Here is a 19,428-nt window from a genome sequence, read left to right as displayed (position 1 = left end):
TATTGTTTTCTCTTGACAGTTAATGAATAATCAGAAAACATTTCAACATACTGTACAAACATTTATTGCATTTAATGAATTTGATCTCAGGAGACGACCAACATTTTTCTTTAAACTCGACTATTACTCAGACGCCGAACAGTGATCAAACAAGTTATTTTGATTTTAATTGGTTCGATTCATCAGCAGTGGGATTTCTACATTAGGAGTGCCGCAGTTTACCACAAGTTGCACCAACCACCCTCCATCCCCGCTATCAATCAAGAATGTAAATTACATAAATGGTCACAGAAGAGAGCAAATTTTAAAAATTTATATTTTTTCCCAAGTAGCATTTCTGATTTTTTGTATTACTTCAGAATTATCTAACGATATAGATAATTATGAAATAATCCTGATTGAGATTTCTGCATCAATTCTGCTTTGGATTGCCATGGAATGTTACAATTCAGGAATAAGGATTTATGATCTTAATTTTTCAAATAATAGAGTACGTTTTCATTTTTTAAAAATATCATCATGGACCATTGTTGAACAGATAGACACTTTGTCTCATTGATACTAAAGAGGACAGGTTTTGTCGGGGTAAGAATTTTGCTATTTCAAAATTGCACTACCTGCATCTGAAGCCGAAAGAAAAAATAAATGCAATATATAGCAATGATTCTTCCATGCATTAATCTTCCAAACAGCTGTAGGGACCTAACATGTTATCACAAAGTAACACAAATTAAAACAGAATTTTCATAATCCATGCTTTTTCTTAATCAACCATACTGCTGCAACCTATGTAGGAGACATAAAATGCACAAAAATGCAGCTGCAAAATTCAATTTCACTGAGGTTAAGACAAGCATTAAACATCTGGATTGCTTTGGTAATTGACCCTTAAAGTTGATGCAATGGCCAGCAAATGAAAGATGATGCACTTCTCAAGATACCAGTCATTCACTGGATCTTAAAATTGGATTGAAAACAGGATTCTATTGCAAAGCATTATCAAAATAGAATAATTATGTATACCTAAATGTCAGCAATGAAAGCCATTGCAAATGAGAACTGAGTACTCAAAAACTGATCTTTTCCTTATATTGCATATTTGGTGATAGATACATCCTTTGAAGCATCAAAAATTTCCAACAAAAGTGGTTAAATTCCACGTTGATTCCAATTTGACGAAACAAAACACCATCTTAAGAATGTTTCACTATCTCACTTTCTTAATTTTTAATATCAGTCTTGTCAGTCATTTAAATTGTAAATGATTGAGCACTACAAAGATATATTGCACAATACTGCAGACAGCTAACTAAAGCTTAAATATGCACATCCCTGCAGGTCATAAGACGTGTTACAACAAATTTGTGAATCGCAAGTGTAAATCACAGCACAGTAAATATTTTTAAAAAGTTACTGCTTTCGTACCTAATAAAATATAGATTACATAACTTCAAACACTGCAACAGAGAGATCCACTAAAAAGTAACTATCAGTTTCAATCAGTGGAGGAATAGCTCAGAGCCATAAACAACCTTGATTTTGCGAAGAGTGGTGCAGAGATACATAGCAGGCTGTCCAACAATATACAGTATAGGGATATTTGGAGAATGCACTCCTTCCTTTTTGATACTGGCTGCCTTGCTACAACATTAGTTCATGAGGATACCTGGCATCCAGCAAAATGCCAACACACTATCTAGGCATTGAATCGGTGAACAATTCTGAAGGACACAAAAGAAAATAGTTTTTTTCAAATATGTGTTAAAATGTTCACAACACAAATGAAAATCTGAATATAAAAGAGATATATGCAGAAAATAAAATATTTACAAATTAAAAACAAATTTTAAATCAATTCTAAATTGAAATTTTTGAGAATAGTATTACATATGCATAAATCTCTCCTACTTTAAGAATTCAGGCTTTTCACTAGTAATTATGCCAACAAAATTTTATTGACACTTCATGCAAAGTGCAACTTTTACAGGACGTTAAGTGTCTTTGGTTAAAAGTACCTCATCACCATGTCCCATACATGTAATATAATGCATATGCATATTATATACCACAGTCAACCTTCAATAAAACAGAATTTCTGAACAAGGAGTAACATACAGGATACTATATTATTTCATTTCATGCCACTGATGACAAATTCATATTCCAGGTTCTTGTTAGATCATCAATTTCCTTCGATTATGCTGGAAAGGACTACAAAGCACTGTTCTCTGTGGGGAGCAGGGGATCAGTGACTGCAGTTTCTGCATTTCCACATTTAACTGTGCGTGCGTTTTCTCCAGAATTTGCTGTCAGCTACATGGTGTAATGGCAGTGAACACAGAGAGCTCTGCTATCATTACAGTTACAAAACATGGTCATAATCTTAAAGGCATGAAAATCAAGATTTTCAAAGCAAATACAAAGAGATATTTTGTCACAATACAACTTCAGAAACATTAAAATCACAAAACTGAAAACTGACAAATATTGCCACTTATAATGTGCTAATAAATTTGATAATATTGCACTAAGATAAAGTCTGGTCAAGGCTTCATCCATGTTTTTCTTCATTTATCCAAAAATATAAAGGAAAAGGAGTGGCTTATAAATAGCATGGAAGGCTTTAAAACAGGGAATAGAAGTAAATAGGAGACAGGGGACATTTTGGGCCCAGGGAACGAACAACTATAAGTACCTGGACAGGTCTATGAAAATAACATACAAGATGTCAGAACTTTAGAAAAAGAGCAGGTAGACTGTTATATGGAAGTTGCAGATATGTAAAGCATAAAGCTACAAAGGGAATTTTAAGATGTAAATCTATTTTGGTTCAAAAAAGTAGAGAAAATGAGTGGTATTCATGCACAGGTATGAACTGTGACATGAAATAAGAGGCTATCAGAAGAAGAAAAGAATAATCTAGGCATTAAGGACATAGATGAGGATTTTAGCAGCAGGTAACTTAAGGGGGTAGGGTCAATTGAATCATTTTTTAAAAAGATGAAATTAAAATCACTCAGCATGCTTTTAGATCAGGTTTGATTTGATGTAGGGCCACTACAAAAAAGCAGGTGACTTGATTCTTCTGTTAATTTTACCTAGAACAATAAAAGACTTTTGACAAATGAAAATAAAATTAGTTTCCTTAATACACTTTAACATGGTAAAGTTGGGAAAAAACAGTAAGATAACAGACGTTTTAGAAAGTAATTTAGTGAGGAGAAAAATTGTGTGATGAATCTGTGTAGCTAGGGACTAAATTAAAACACAGCCCAACAAGGTAATAATCTCTGCATTGTTGCCTAAGCCATGTGCAAATTGCCACAGGGTTAATAAAATCGGAGAGTTAAACTGCGTGGCTCAAAGACTGACGTAGGATCAGTGGCTTTCAATTTGTGGGTCACTAACGCCAGTATTGGGGAGGGAGGGAGCTGCTCTGATGGGATGGGCTTCATCTACACCATGCTGGAACTAGGGTTCCGGCAAATTAAATAACTAGGGCTGTAGATAGGATTTTAAATTAAATACTGGCAGGAGGGGGTGGGTTTAACAGCTTGGAAAAGTAGGGATAAAGTAAAAGGGAAAGTCAGGGCAAGGAAGGTTACTTAAATCTCTAGAATAAAGAATAAGACAAAAAGTTCAGAACTGAATTAGAAATTAACAGGGCAACATGGAGAGAAAATAGAAAAGGAGGGTGATGATCAGAGGACTGAAGATGTTATATATTTAAATGTACACTGTACACAAAATAAAGTAGATGATCTTGTAGCACAGTTAGAAATTGGCAAGTCAATGTCTGATCCACTCCACAATGCTTGGCAAACTCTTGAAAAAGAGGAGGGCTCATAAGAAGCAGACCAGACAGGACTAAAACTTGAGAACTTGCTTGACACTGCTACCCAGCAGCACCTACACTTGGGGAAAATTTCCAATGGAAATATCCAGAGGATGTAGAAAAAGAAACAGGAATCTGCTTAAATCCATCATCCTCAATATCTTGAGAACTGTCAGTGAATGTGTTTACAGTACTGTACTTGGATTTTCAGAAGGCCCTTAACAAGATGCCACACATGAGGCTGTTAAACAAGAGCCAATGGTATTACAGGATAGATACTAGGATGCACAGAAGATTGATTGATTGGCAGAAGGCAAAGGGTGGCTATAAAGGGGACCCTTTCTGGTTAGCCAATGGAGACTAGAGTGTTCCGCAGGGATTGGTGTTGGGTACCATACTGTTCATGTTGCATGTTAGTGATCTGGATGGCAGAATTGATGGCTTTGTGAGCTAAGTTGGTAAATAAATCAAAAATAGATGGAGGAGCAGGTAGTGTTGCTGTAGCAGGGAGTCTACAGAAGGACTTGGTCAGATTAGAAGAATGGGCAAAGAAGTTGCAGTTGGAACACAAAGTCATGCAGTTTGGTAGAAGAAATAAAGGTATGGCTATTCTCCAAACAGGGAATGAATAAAGGAATCAGAGGTGCAATGGAACTTTGGAGTCTTGTGAAAAAGTTATGATGATACGTAAATTTAAATAGCATTAGTTGTTAAGATACTGACAACTGGTCTAAAAAGTTGAGTTGTAAACATCAATGTAAACCACATACACTAACGCTATCTCTAGTAAATCCAATGATAATAGAGTGTGAATTTAACATTGATTTACAATCAGATTACCAATTAGAATGCTTCGGTGACGGTATGGATCTAAATTATGTTGGGCTCTTTAATATATTTCATTTCTAAATTCATAAATCTTCATTTGGTTTACCACAATTTTAATTAAAATCAAGCATCAATTACTGCACAATGGCATGAATTAAAACATGCTACTTTAATGTGAAAAGGTGTGTGTACATAGGAATGTAATTTGAATTACATTTATAATGATTATATTAAATAATTAAGAAGCTAGGTTCCAAGAATTTCTCATAAAGCTGGGAAATGAACTGATGGCATGTCTATAAATCCATAAAATAAACTGATTTTAAAATGCATTAAATTGGGACCAGGAAAGAAAACAAGTTGTAAGTAACAGAAATTGTCAAGTATCCTTAAATTCCTTCCGCCGCACCATAATTAAACTACACTACGCTTCCTACACAGTGATAATCTCCTTATAGTCTCCTATAATAACTTTTTTCAAATACAACTAAAAACAAGTAAAAATTAAGAGATGCAGGTGATATCAATTGCATGATTTAATATAGCCATTTGCACTGACATTGAAGCAATAGAGAATGAGTGGTTGGATGCTTTCAAATCCCAATCATTACTGGAAGAGTCCTAATTCTAGATAGGTATATTTTAGTGTTATAAGCTTTGCTACAATAGTGAGCTCACATAAATCACACCACTTTATAATGACTTCTACCAATTTCCAAAAACAATGCTGTAAAATAGTTACTGTAGTCTCTTGGACCCCATTGGTAAAAACACTTTGCATGATAAATAGCCACAGCAGGTTCACTGATAATCGCTTACAATGGCATCTAAAATACCAGGCATTCAAATTCCCACCAACCTTTGATGCACATCAAAAACATCAATTTCACCAAGTTGTTGACATGCATTAGTTTATGCTGTGGTTTCACCCAGAAAGCAGAGTATCACTCGTCACCATCACAAGCAGCATTTTTAATGAAAGGGGCATATAAGTGTCAAGTCCTCAATCAAATTCTTCTATATTTCCGACATGGTTCAATGTATTACTCTCCCTCCAACAGTCACTATCATCGTGACACACCTTGGCATATCGAGCTGCTACTATGTGCGCAAACACACATTTATTAACTGGATCTCATTGTGCCTCAGAACGTACAATATTCAAATTTCATTGATACCTACCGTTTTATAATTTACAGAATCAACATGAGGTTAGAATCACTTACAAGAAAAATCATCTTTCTGTTTTCATGTCATTGCTCTTCAGAAAAAGATGTAGCACTTGGCTGAAGAACTTATTTATTTACTGAGAGATACAGCAGAACAGGAGTCCCTTCTGGCCCAATGTGCCCACACCACCCAACAATACCCAAGTGCTACCCGTACATACCCGTACATCTTTGGAATGTAGCAGTAAGCTGAAACAGCTGGAGGAAATCTACGTGGTCATGAGGAGAACGTACAAACTCCTTACTGACAGCAGTGGATTTAAACCCAGGTCACTTGCATTGTAATAGCATTTAATAACTTACAGTCAAAATAATATTTTATTGACCTATCTGACTAAAGGATAGTTTGCTATGAATAGCAGTAGCTACAGATATTCATGCAGCATACTTCCAGCTAATTTTTAATTCAAATTCAGCACATTTGGGGACAATGAGATCTTAAAAGTGTTATTGTAAATGCAACTAAACATTTGAGAGAAATTAGGAAGGAAAACTCCATTTCTAGTGAGTTTGAGAATTAACTAACATTTTGCTGGAATCCTTTTGAGTGACATGGTTAATAATGCTCATACAGCTATAAGTTTCTTCGCTGAGGGAAGATCTTGGTGTCCCTGAATTTCAATCAAAAATTAGCTGGAAGAATGCTACAGTTAAGAACAGTTATCATTTTCAATTACATGAAAAATGAGGAGAGAATTTCTATGTTAACTTTAAATGTATAGAAATGTAGTCAAAGAGAGAATAAGAGCCACCATTTGCCACCTATTATTGATTGCTATTACGGCTACTGATCACAGAAAATGTATGGATGGTCAGGAAACCAGAATAATGAGAAGTGCATTGAGGACTCTAAGTCGGTCATGAAATGTACATGTCTATATGTTCAAGATTAGTATGGGTGTGAAATCAGACTATATACAAAATATTGGAAAGGTGGGCAAAAGCTTGGTTGAAGAGGTAGGTTTCTGAGCTCTTAAAGGAGGAGGGTAAAGAAGGTTTGGGGGATTTTAAGGGAAGCATACTAAGGAAAGATGATGGTTCAACTATAAAATGCTCCAGTGGAAGCCTTATTATGTTGGTTACAACAGGAATTCTGCAGATGCTGGAAATTCAAGCAACACACATCAAAGTTGCTGGTGAACGCAGCAGGCCAGGCAGCATCTATAGGAAGAGGCGCAGTCGACGTTTCAGGCCGAGACCCTTCGTCAGGACTAACTGAAGGAAGAGTGAGTAAGGGATTTGAAAGCTGGAGGGGGAGGGGGAGATCCAAAATGATAGGAGAAGACAGGAGGGGGAGGGATGGAGCCGAGAGCTGGACAGGTGATAGGCAGAAGGGGATACGAGAAGATCATGGGACAGGAGGTCCGGGAAGAAAGACGGGGGGGGGTGACCCAGAGGATGGGCAAGAGGTATATTCAGAAGGACAGAGGGAGAAAAAGGAGAGTGAGAGAAAGAATGTGTGCATAAAAAAGAGTAACAGATGGGGTACGAGGGGGAGGTGGGGCCTAGCGAAAGTTAGAGAAGTCAATGTTCATGCCATCAGGTTGGAGGCTACCCAGACGGAATATAAGGTGTTGTTCCTCCAACCTGAGTGTGGCTTCATCTTTACAGTAGAGGAGGCCGTGGATAGACATGTCAGAATGGGAATGGGATGTGGAATTAAAATGTGTGGCCACTGGGAGATCCTGGCGGACAGGATTTCTCTGGCGGACAGAGCGTAGGTGTTCAGCAAAGCGGTCTCCCAGTCTGCGTCGGGTCTCACCAATATATAAAAGGCCACATCGGGAGCACCGGACGCAGTATATCACCCCAGTCGACTCACAGGTGAAGTGATGCCTCACCTGGAAGGACTGTTTGGGGCCCTGAATGGTGGTAAGGGAGGAAGTGTAAGGGCATGTGTAGCACTTGTTCCGCTTACACGGATAAGTGCCAGGAGGGAGATCAGTGGGGAGGGATGGGGGGGGACGAATGGACAAGGGAGTTGTGTAGGGAGCGATCCCTACGGAATGCAGAGAGAGGGGGGGAGGGAAAGATATGCTTAGTGGTGGGATCCCGTTGGAGGTGGCGGAAGTTACGGAGAATAATATGTAGGACCCGGAGGCTGGTGGGGTGGTAGGTGAGGACCAGGGGAACCCTATTCCTAGTGGGGTGGTGGTAGGATGGAGTGAGAGCAGATGTACGTGAAATGGGGGAGATGCGTTTAAGAGCAGAGTTGATAGTGGAGGAAGGGAAGCCCCTTTCTTTAAAAAATGAAGACATCTCCCTCGTCCTAGAATGAAAAGCCTCATCCTGAGAGCAGATGCGGCGGAGACGGAGGAATTGCGAGAAGGTTATGTTGGTTACAGTCCCTTTCCTTCACACAGCATCTTCTAATACAAGTACTAGAAAAGCACCACTTATCCATGAAGCTTATATCTTCCAACCCCAAGTATTTAGATAAAACAGCAGCATTCTTCAAGCATGACCACAAACTTCAGTCGGCCGTCACTTTAATTCTGCAACCAACCAACTCTAGCTCTAACTATGTCATCCTTAACCTCCTGGACAGTTCCAAAGAAATGTTGCTAGTTTGAGGAGCAGACCTTCATCTCTTTTTAATTATTATGTTAGAGAAACAGCAAGGTTATATACCCTTCCAGTATAATTAGGAATATACATTTACAGTTTTTAAAAAAATACCTCATCTCATCAACATCCATTATGAAATAGTGCTATCATCCCAATCAGTTCTCAATTACCTCCCCTTCACATTTCTACACTGTGCTTCGTCAAAAATTGAGTTGTTTCTTAACATTTTCTAGTTTTGATGTTACCTCCGAGATATAACAATATCTTTATTTATAGATATTCTTTGACTTGCTGAGGAATTCTAGCATTTTGTTTTTTTGCTTGAAGAAGTCCTTGAATAAGTTTTGGTCTTCTCAACTGTAGGATTTTTATTTGCTTCCTGCTTTGCTCATATTCATTGGTTTTAGCTTCCTCCTAGGCTTAAACCAGGTTTCACTTACACTCATCTTTTTTCTCAGCAGTAATCACCATCTCAGACTTAAAGCAACTGAAATAGCTTTAGGTCTACCTATAGTTATAGATCTCCCTGTACTGATTTTTTCTCACCCCGTGATCCATACAGTATGACATATATGATCTCATACTTTCAACTCAGCTGCACTGACTTGCTCAGAGTGACCTAGGTCCATGTTCAATATCCTCCTTAGCCTTATCCAGAATTTTAACTTAAAACCTTTCTTTCTGTCAATTTTAAAATATCACAAGCTTCGACAGCTCTTTGATATCAATGCCTCTTTTGTTCATTCTTCCCTCTTCACTATCCTGACCCAATTCCTCATTCATTCAGCAGCTTTCTCACCTCAGGTTGGGTGAGATTAGAACTACAGGTCATAGGTTTGGAGTGAAAGGTTGAAGTACTTAAGAGGAATCTGAGGAGGAAACAGCACAGGGTGGCCTGAGTGTGGAACAAGCAGCCAGCAAAAGTGGTAGATACAAGTTCAATTACAACACTGAAGAGCTTGGATAGGTACATGGTCCGGTTGCAGGTAGACGGGAAAAGGCAGAAGACCAGGTTAGCACGATCTAGACAAGCTGAAGGGCCTCTTTCTGTGTTGTAGTACTCTATGACTCTATATCGATTTTTCCATGTTTTCACTATTCCGTCTCACCAACCACCCCTCTTCTATCCAAAGCAAATAACATGTCCTTGAAATAGGTACTAGGAACTAGGCCATGAACTTATATCGCATGTCTCCTCAGATCTTTTCTTCAGTCTTCAAAGTTTCCCTTCTACCTGGATACATCCATTGGCTCTTTTCTTCTCCAGGCCTTTGGATCAGCATGCTCACAGTCTGCAATGAATCTCTCAGTTTTTCTTCTCCACCCATTTCATCTAACCCAGGGGTTCCCAAACTTTTTTATGCCATGGACCCCTACCATTAACCAAAGATTCCCAACCTTTTTGATGCCATGGACCCCTACCATTAACCAAAGGGGTCAGTGGACCCCAGGTTGGAAACCCCTGATCTAACCTATTTAACTCTAAACTTACAGCACTCTGTTTTTCTTACATCTAACCCAGATAATGTTTATAGATACAAGAGATTCCACAGATGCTGGATGTTTATAGATTTGCTTACAAAGACAACACATAAGAACATAAGAAATAGGAGCAGGAGTCAGCCATCCGGCCCATCAAGCCTGCCCCACCATTCAATAAGATCATGGCTGATCTGTCCGTAAACTCAGCTCCATCTACCTGCCTTTTCCCCATAACCCTTAATTCCATTACTACGTAAAAACCAATCTAACTGTTTCTTAAATATATTTAGTGAGGAAGCCTCAGCTGCTTCTCTGTGCAGAGCATTCCACAGATTCACCACCCTCTGGGAAAAACAGTTCCTCCTCATCTCCATCCTAAATCTTCTCCCCTGAATCTTGAGGCAAAGTCTCCTTGTTCTAGTGTCACCTACCAATGGAAACAACTTACCGTTTCAGATTAATAACCCTTAACCATTGACCCAAATTATAACCATCTTCATTGAAAGATGGTTATGACTGCAGATGGCCAATCATTTCAAATCCAGGACACTTCTGAAGTAACACACACAAAATGATGGAGGCACTCAGCAGGTATTGCTTAAGTCAGTATCCTAGACACACTAAAGCTTCTTGAAGAGCATCACCATCCTAGCTCCACATTTGAACTTGCTGGATTCAAATGCTTGATTTTCCTACCTAACAACACCATGGTAAAACCTTCACTGCAAAAACTTAAGAAACTTACCCACAATTTCCTTCTCTAAAACAATGAACGATGAGCAACACCTTTATTACCTGTGGTTGACACTTCCAATGAATTAAATAAACCTTATTCTTTACATTTTTTTAATTTGTTAAAGCAATTACATGAACATGAAGCTTTGGTATTCTATCAAATCACCTAGAGAAAGAAAGAGAGTTCTTATACATCTAAAATTCAGTAAAAGCAGATCTGAAGTCACTCACAAAACTGAATGCACCATTTATTTTTCTTTCCTCCACATAGGTTTTTCACAGACTTTTATGGAGAGTTTGAAACATTGTTTACCAATTTATTTCTAATACAAGATCTTTTTATGGTGAGGACAATATGAGTGAGGTTGATGTTCTGGAGCATGTTGATATTAAGGGAGAGGAGGTGTTGGAGTTGTTAAAATACATTAGGACAGATAAGTCCCCGGGGCCTGACGGAATATTCCCCAGGCTGCTCCACGAAGCGAGAGAAGAGATTGCTGAGCCTCTGGCTAGCATCTTTATGTCCTCGTTGTCCACGGGAATGGTACCGGAGGATTGGAGAGAGGTGAATGTTGTTCCCTTGTTCAAAAAAGGTAGTAGGGATAGTCCGGGTAATTATAGACCAGTGAGCCTTACGTCTGTGGTGGGAAAGCTGTTGGAAAAGATTCTTAGAGATAGGATCTATGGGCATTTATAGAATCATGGTCTGATCAGGGACAGTCAGCCTGGCTTTGTGAAGGGCAGATCGTATCTATCAAGCCTGATAGAGTTCTTTGAGGAGGTGACCAGGCATATAGATGAGGGTAGTGCAGTGGATGTGATCTATATGGATTTTAGTAAGGCATTTGACAAGGTTCCACACGGTAGGCTTATCCAGAAAGTTAGAAGGCATAGGATCCAGGGAAGTTTGGCCAGGTGGATTCAGAATTGGCTTGCCTGCAGAAGGCAGAGGGTGGTGGTGGAGGGAGTACATTCAGATTGGAGGATTGTGACTAGTGGTGTCCCACAAGGATCTGTTCTGGGACCTCTACTTTTCGTGATTTTTATTAACGACCTGGATGTGGGGGTAGAAGGGTGGGTTGGCGAGTTTGCAGACGACACAAAGGTTGGTGGTGTTGTAGATAGTGTAGAGGATTGTCAAAGATTGCAGAGAGACATTGATAGGATGCAGAAGTGGGCTGAGAAGTGGCAGATGGAGTTCAACCCAGAGAAGTGTGAGGTGGTACACTTTGGAAGGACAAACTCCAAGGCAGAGCACAAAGTAAATGGCAGGATACTTGGTAGTGTGGAGGAGCAGAGGGATCTCGGGATACATGTCCACAGATCCCTGAAAGTTGCCTCACAGGTGGATAGGGTAGTTAAGAAAGCTTATGGGGTGTTAACTTTCATAAGTCGAGGGATAGAGTTTAAGAGTCGCGATGTAATGATGCAGCTCTATAGAACTCTGGTTAGGCCACACTTGGAGTATTGTGTCCAGTTCTGGTCACCTCTCTGTAGGAAGGATGTGGAAGCATTGGAAAGGGTACAGAGGAGATTTACCAGGATGCTGCCTGGTTTAGAAAGTATGCATTATGATCAGAGATTAAGGGAGCCAGGGCTTTACTCTTCGGAGAGGAGGATGAGAGGAGACATGATAGAGGTGTACAAGATAATAAGAGGAATAGATAGAGTGGATAGCCAGCGCCTCTTCCCCAGGGCACCACTGCTCAATACAAGAGGACACGGCTTTAAGGTAAGGGGTGGGAAGTTCAAGGGGGATATTAGAGGAAGGTTTTTTTTACTCAGAGAGTGGTTGGTGCGTGGAATGCACTGCCTGAGTCAGATACACTAGTGAAGTTTAAGAGACTGCTAGACAGGTATATGGAGGAATCTAAGGTGGGGGCTTATATGGGAGGCAGGGTTTGATGGTCGGCACAACATTGTGGGCCGAAGGACCTGTACTGTGTTCTATGTACCTCATTTAATTCTTTTAGTTAATGTGTCAGCACAATTCTCTCCCGGCAAATAAAGGACAGTAGCAAATGGAGAGGAACAACCAAGAAATGTTAAAGCCTGACAACAACTTTGCACATCATACAGCCACAAACACATCAACAAAATCAAAACAAACAAAAATGAATTTGAAGATCTGTTACAACAGGCCAAAAGATTTGTTTATATACTTTAAAATCAATACTATTATCCTAACGAATTCGAAAGCTCCCCAATTTCCATTGGTCTTACTGATATTTATAGTTTCAAAGGCCCAAAAGCCGAAGTAGTTTATATTGTAAATATTTTAAAATACTAATAACAAGTAATATCTGTACATCACTGACAATACTTACAATCAAAGAACCTTCCTTCTTTCTTTCAAAGATGCCCTCAAAACTTCCTTGACTAGTTGGAAGGAAAAGTGTGAAAAATATGGGCAAATATGCCGAAACAAAGTCTTACAGTTCTATTTGGATCCAATGGATCAAAAGCAGCCTTTAGTTTTACCTGTATCGATTTGCTTATTAATAAATCTAATTTTGGAGCATTTTATTAGAATCTACAAATTGAGATTCACAGATAATATCAAATTAAACACAGAATCTGCACACGGTGGAGACAGCTCAGCCCATCATGAAAACCAGCCTCCCTTCCATGGACTACATCTACCCTTCTAACTGCCTCGAGTTCCCTCCCCTCCCACCCCAGTCATTTCTCTTCTCCCTCCTTCCATTGAACAGAAGGTAAACATTTGGAAACACACACTGCTGGGCTCAAGGTCAGCTTCTATCCCACTGTTGTAGGACTCTAACTGACATCATGTATGATAAAGATGAACTCTGGAATTCACAACCTACCTCATTATGGCCCTTGTATAGTACTGTCCACTTGCACTGCATTTTCTCTCTATCTAGAACTGTAGCATATTAAAAGGCCAAGATAGACTGGACACAAGACCACAATACAGAGGAGCAGAATCAGGCCATTCAGCCCATTGAGTCTGCTTCACTATTCCATCATGGCTGATCTGGTCACATCCCACTCAACTCCATACACCTGCCTTCTCACCATGTCCTTTGCTGCCCTGACTGATCAGGAAACGATTAACTTCCACTTTAAATATACTTATGGACTTGGCCTCCACTGCAATCTGTGGCAGAGATTTCCACAGATTCACTACTCTCTGGAAAAAAGATTCTTCCTTACCTCTGTCCTAAAAGGTTGCCCCTCAATTTTGAAGCTGTGCCCTCTAGTTCTGAATACACCCACCATAGGAACCATCTTCTCCACATCCACCCTATCTAGTCCTTTCAACATTTGGTAGATTTCAGTGAGATCCCCCACAATCTTCTAAATTCCAGTGAGTACAGGCCCAAAGCTGCCAAACACTCCTCATATGTTAACCCCTTCATTCCCAAATCATCCTCGTGAACCTCTTCTAGACTCTCTCCAATGAAAACACATCCTTTCTGAGCTATGAGGCCCAAAGTATTCTGATATGGAGAGAGTTTTTTCAAAAGTTGGAGAGTCTTGGACCAGACGGCACAACTTCAGAATACAAGCTCATCCCCTTGGAAAAGAGATCAGGAGTAAGTTCTTTAGCCAGAGAAAGGTGAATTTGCAGAAATTATTGTCACAGATGGCTGTGGAGGCCAAGTCATTGGGTATATTTAAAACAAACTTGAGGGCATCAAAGCTGAGGCAAGAGAATGGGATTGAGAGGGATAATAAATCAAACATAATTGAATGGTGTAGCAGTCTCGATGGGCCAAATGGCCTAATTCTGATCTTAAGTCTTGTGGTCTATATGCTATATTCTGTTATTGCTTTTTCCTTTGGACTATCTCGGTGTACCAATTATCAAGTGACCTTACGACTTTCTGTGCACATTCACGGGGTCCAAAAAGAAATATTTTGGACACAATAACTACATTAATACTATTCGGCACTGTGGCTCTTTCAAGGAAAAGCATGAATAGTTGTCAGGAAAGAAGGAGTTCAACAAAGCTGAGTAACTTACAAGCATTTACTATGTGGAACTAAAGGACCTATCTTTAAACATAAACAGAGAGAAAGGAAAGTTGGCATTTTTGCAACTGTATCCCAAAATAAGTCTTTCAGGCAAAAACAGGAAAACAGTCAAAATGAAAAAAAAATCCAATTTCTGCAGCAGCAATTAAAAAGGCAGAAAACACTGCCATCTAGTGGCAAGATCAGTATCTTGCACAAAAAGCTTTCAAAACCTAAATCAAATTTCAAGCAAAAAGAAACTCATTGCCACCAGCAAACTACATTCATCCAATAAGCCATCCAATTCTTTCCCTAAATTCCAGTTGGAATGGTATGGAAAACACTGGGGCTCCAGCTATGCCAGCAAATGCATGAGTAAGTCACCCAGAGAAGTGCCATTCACATCACAGAACAAGCACACACAATCAGAATTGACAGTCTGTTTCAACTGACAAACTCAATAGCATACATCACATGACAAAACTAACCAACAATGATGTGCTTTATAAAACTTCATACTTAATTCTGTTTTTGAACTCAGTACAATAATTTAGCTCTCATTTTGGCACCAATATTTTATTATGATAGAAGAGGCTTCCTACAAGCTGTAATATGCATACCATTGAACTCTCCTCATACAGCACACCACCCACTCCAATCAATTATGAAAGTACAGGACAGGAAAATATGACAAAAAACCTAATGAAAGAAGAATGCTATATTCTAACCCCTTGCTGAATTTTTATGGGTCTCCTCCCAATCCTAATAATTTGTTGGGCAGAAACCCTTCAAAAAGATTGACTTTTTCATCATTTTGCTGAACGATTCATAATAATTTAACCAAAGAATTTTGGTATTATGTTGATTTGTTAAAGAAATTACAAGGCTGATCAGATACATCAAAACTGCATGCATTTGAAAATAAATACGATATCCAGAGGAAACTGAGTGTTGGAAAATTACTATTCCCAAAACAGTGAACATCTGAAATAAGATATTGACACAAAGAATTACTGAGCCAGATTTTTCATGTATATGAGCATTAGAATACCAATATAAATTAGCTGATGGTTTGTCAAACTAGTAAGGTATCCAGGTCCTAAGCTCTAGACATTTAAACACTTTTAGCACAGCATTAGCTTAGGCTGAAGTAAAAGATTCTACAAAACACTCCTGAAAGAATTTAGGCAAAAGACTATTTTTCTTCCAACCTTGTGGAGAGAGCTGTTAAGATATACAGTAGTTCCCTGCAGCCACTGTCACTAATATCCTTGTAATGCAGTAACACCAATACTATCCCATGTTATAGCCAATCTAGCTTGAAAAAACACACTCAAAAGAAACGCTGACAAGATTCACAAGGTTCTGAGCTTGACAGCAATCATGAATTGTCATCCTTACAGCATACAACAGCTTTCTGATCTCCTTTTCCTAACAAGTCTGTATGCAGTGACCACCACAGTTGCTGCTTTCAATACAAGTGTTAGAGATTTAAACTTAGCCATGATTATGCTTTGTTTTAAACTGCTTCATAAGAAAAAAAACTGAGATATGTTTATTACCTGTTTGTTCAGATAATCAAGGAATTCTGTATATGTTGTTATTTAATATTGCAAACCGAATCAGGAGAACATATGCCAGCTTCACATCATTGACAAAAAAAAATGGCTCTGGTAATACAACCAATTGAAAATCTGTGATTTTTGTTCTATTTTTCTAGAAAATCCATTATAGTGAATGGATATTATTGTTTAGAAAAATTGCAGTGTATTATTTCTAGCCCCTTTGATATTATGGACCAAACCTTGTATTTTGAATGTGTGAAAAGTTTCCTCTGCGTAAAAGCTTAATAACAATTGTTCACAGTATTTTCATGGTAATGTTGTCATTCTATTTTTCCCTATTTGTTCCTCTCATCTGAAAATACCAAATATCACCCCAGCAATCCTTCAGAAACTTACCCAAGTACTAAACTTCTCTTCACAAATCCAATTGCCATAAGCGTTATGTTTTGTAACTCTGAATCATAAAGCTAATTGAAAGGAAAAAGACGGGAGCCCAACAGAATGGGTCTTAATTTCATTTCTACTTTAAGCAAGGTGTGCATATGACACTGTAGCATCATAACGTATGCAATTCACATATTTTTACATATAACCCGGAGTGAATTATTTAACTCAACAAGAATGCTTAATCAAACAATGTATTTACAATAATACTCAAATATTACTGAAATATTAAATAGACAACACTCCTCCCTGCTTAGCTATAAACTCCGACTCAATATAGCACGCATCTTAACTACACTGTATAGTACAACTACTATACAGACATCCACAGCGTAATAAACTAAATTGTCCCACTCAGGCCTGAAGATTTAATCGCTGTGAAGGATTTCTTACTGTTGTGGGAAAACATCTTTCCTGAAAAGGAGGTCACTCTGCTTGGCAGTTAAGACTTGTGACTGTGAAGTTCTGGGGCCTCCTCTGTGGTGGTTGTAGAAGTTGACTCTGAGATTGCAGGAGGTGGTTCAGACAGCCTTGGATACCTTGCTTCTTATCTTCTCAGCTTCTCCTGCTTTATTTATAGTACTCTGACCCTTGCTTCTCTCCCGATTCCAGCTACTTTCTTTCTTTATGCCTTTCTCTTTCTCACTCATGTTCTTCGTATCTCCTCTCCTTTTCAACTTCTCGTCTTTCTTTTTCATGTCTTCCTTTTTCTTCTTCTGGTTTCTTGTGAATATCTCTGAGTTTGCTAATTTGTCAAGAAATTAAGCCTTGTTTATCCTTTCCATTTCGAGAGCACTGATCATCCTCCTCCTCCTTTTCCTTTTTCATCTTTCTAGGATGTGCATCCCAGGTTCACTCAAGTATTCTCCAACTAATCCTTCTAGTGCTCCCTTTACGATCTGATCTCACCTCTTGGTTTCCTCAACCGCAACATCATCTGATGAATTCTCTCTTTACTTACCTCCTTTCTTTTTGACCTTTCATTTTTCCAGCTGGGCTTTGGGTTTTGCATCTATTTTCACAAGCAGCTTTTTGTCTCCCGCTTGAAGTTCATGCAGTACCCTTAATGCACGCAGGGTAAGTTCTGGTTCTTTATATTCACAGAAGCTGAATGCTTGCAGCTTTCCTGCAGCTCCTTGAACTCTCTCCCAGCTTAAATCCAAGCCATATTTCACAAGTAGCTACCTGATTAACCTATCAGAAGCTTTTTCAGATATGTTGACTACAAAAACTGTTGTAGTCAGACCACCGCTTTCATTACTTTCACAATTTCTCTGAGCAGCATGGTCCAATATGCTTTCCAACCAGAGGCACAGAGATTGGCACCAACACCTATTTGCCCTCCTTTAGGCAACAGTTCCTGCTGTACTGCATGGAGGCAATGATGGCATCATCCAGTACCTTTCTTAATATGCTTTCAGTTCACTCTAATACAGGGGAGGTGTCATGCGAATGGTAGCTGAATCTCCAATCAGGTTGTAGTTGCCTCAGGCATTTACAGCCCCACAATGCTGGCCCTCCTGTTTTTATCCACATACAAGGACAATGTGGCTTGTTGGTTGATGTATTTCACTGTTACAAATGTCATTCCCACAAGAGTTATCTTTACTCCGGTGTAAGTTCTTGGTTGGCAGGGTTCGAATCACGAGGTGAGGTGAGGTGAGGTGAGGGCCTCCGTTGATCACAGTTGACCATGGATATTCCGTCCTAGCTGTCTGGATACGCAAGCCTGGACAGTACAAAATGGAGAGCAAGCTGTTGCCCATGTAGCAAGCTCCCCCTCTCTACACATCTGATGAACCCAAAGGAACGGCAGAGATGAACCAGCAGTTTGGTACCAGCAATGTCACAGAAGTTGCCAGACAGCATTGAACTCAATGTAGGACTGCTTTCGGGACTCCAGCTCCGGATTTTTCCCTCAGGGTTTGGTCCCAAAGCCTTCCCCATGAGTGAGTATAGCTGCAAGGCGGGAGAGGTTTGAGATCAGAGTTTTCCTTCTCCTAGATAAGCTGCCAACCATGGCTGACAGGCCCCATCTGCCTGAAATTACTGGTTTTAAGGTGCCAAAGACCCGCCTTTACCCCTTCTCCTGTCAGTCAAAACTGTTCCGCCGGGCTTAGTAGCTAAGCCACACGTGAGCACGCATGACATGGTAGTGCAATGATGTATACAATTCACATATTTTTACTTATAACCCATAACAAATTATTTCAATGAACAAGAATGCTTAATCAAATATATTTACAATATTTCACTGAAATATTAAATCCACAACAATGAGGTGTCAGACTGTTCAACTCTAAGGGATAAATGGGAAAGACCATTTGCTCTTGCCCACAGTTGTGGTCTCCCAGCAGTGGTTATAGGATAAGAGTCAGGAGTAGAAAGGCTAGATAATTTTTTCTTGACATGACCACGATGCAAGATTAACTTAGCATGAAAAAATACTGCAGCACAGTAGGAGGCTATTCATCTCACTGTGTCTTTGCAAGAGATGTCCAATTAGTTCTACTCTCCTACTTCCACATCATAGCGTTGTATTTTTCCTTATTAAATATACATTCAATAGGCCTGTGAAAGTGATGATTGCTTCCACCACCGCTAAGGGTAATGAACCAAAATTCAATGCACAAGAAAACTTTCTTCTGGTTCTCTTGCTTCTCTCCTTCCTCTAAATCAGGGATTCCCTGCCCCGGCTCACGGTATTGGTCCATGGTTTCAAAAAGTTAGGAACCCCTGCTCTAAAGTCATGGTCAGC

General features: G+C 39.3%; 1 protein-coding gene across 4 annotated transcripts in view; it reads right to left on the bottom strand.

Annotated features, from left to right (window-relative positions):
• The window catches only part of vti1a (vesicle transport through interaction with t-SNAREs 1A), a 347,680-nt gene that overhangs the window by 291,834 nt on the left and 36,418 nt on the right, over positions 1-19,428 (bottom strand). The gene's annotated exons all lie outside the window — the stretch shown is intronic.

The sequence above is a fragment of the Mobula hypostoma genome, chromosome 19, assembly GCF_963921235.1.
Source record: "Mobula hypostoma chromosome 19, sMobHyp1.1, whole genome shotgun sequence".
NCBI lineage: Eukaryota > Metazoa > Chordata > Chondrichthyes > Myliobatiformes > Myliobatidae > Mobula > Mobula hypostoma.
This window is presented reverse-complemented; position numbering and strand designations above follow the sequence as displayed.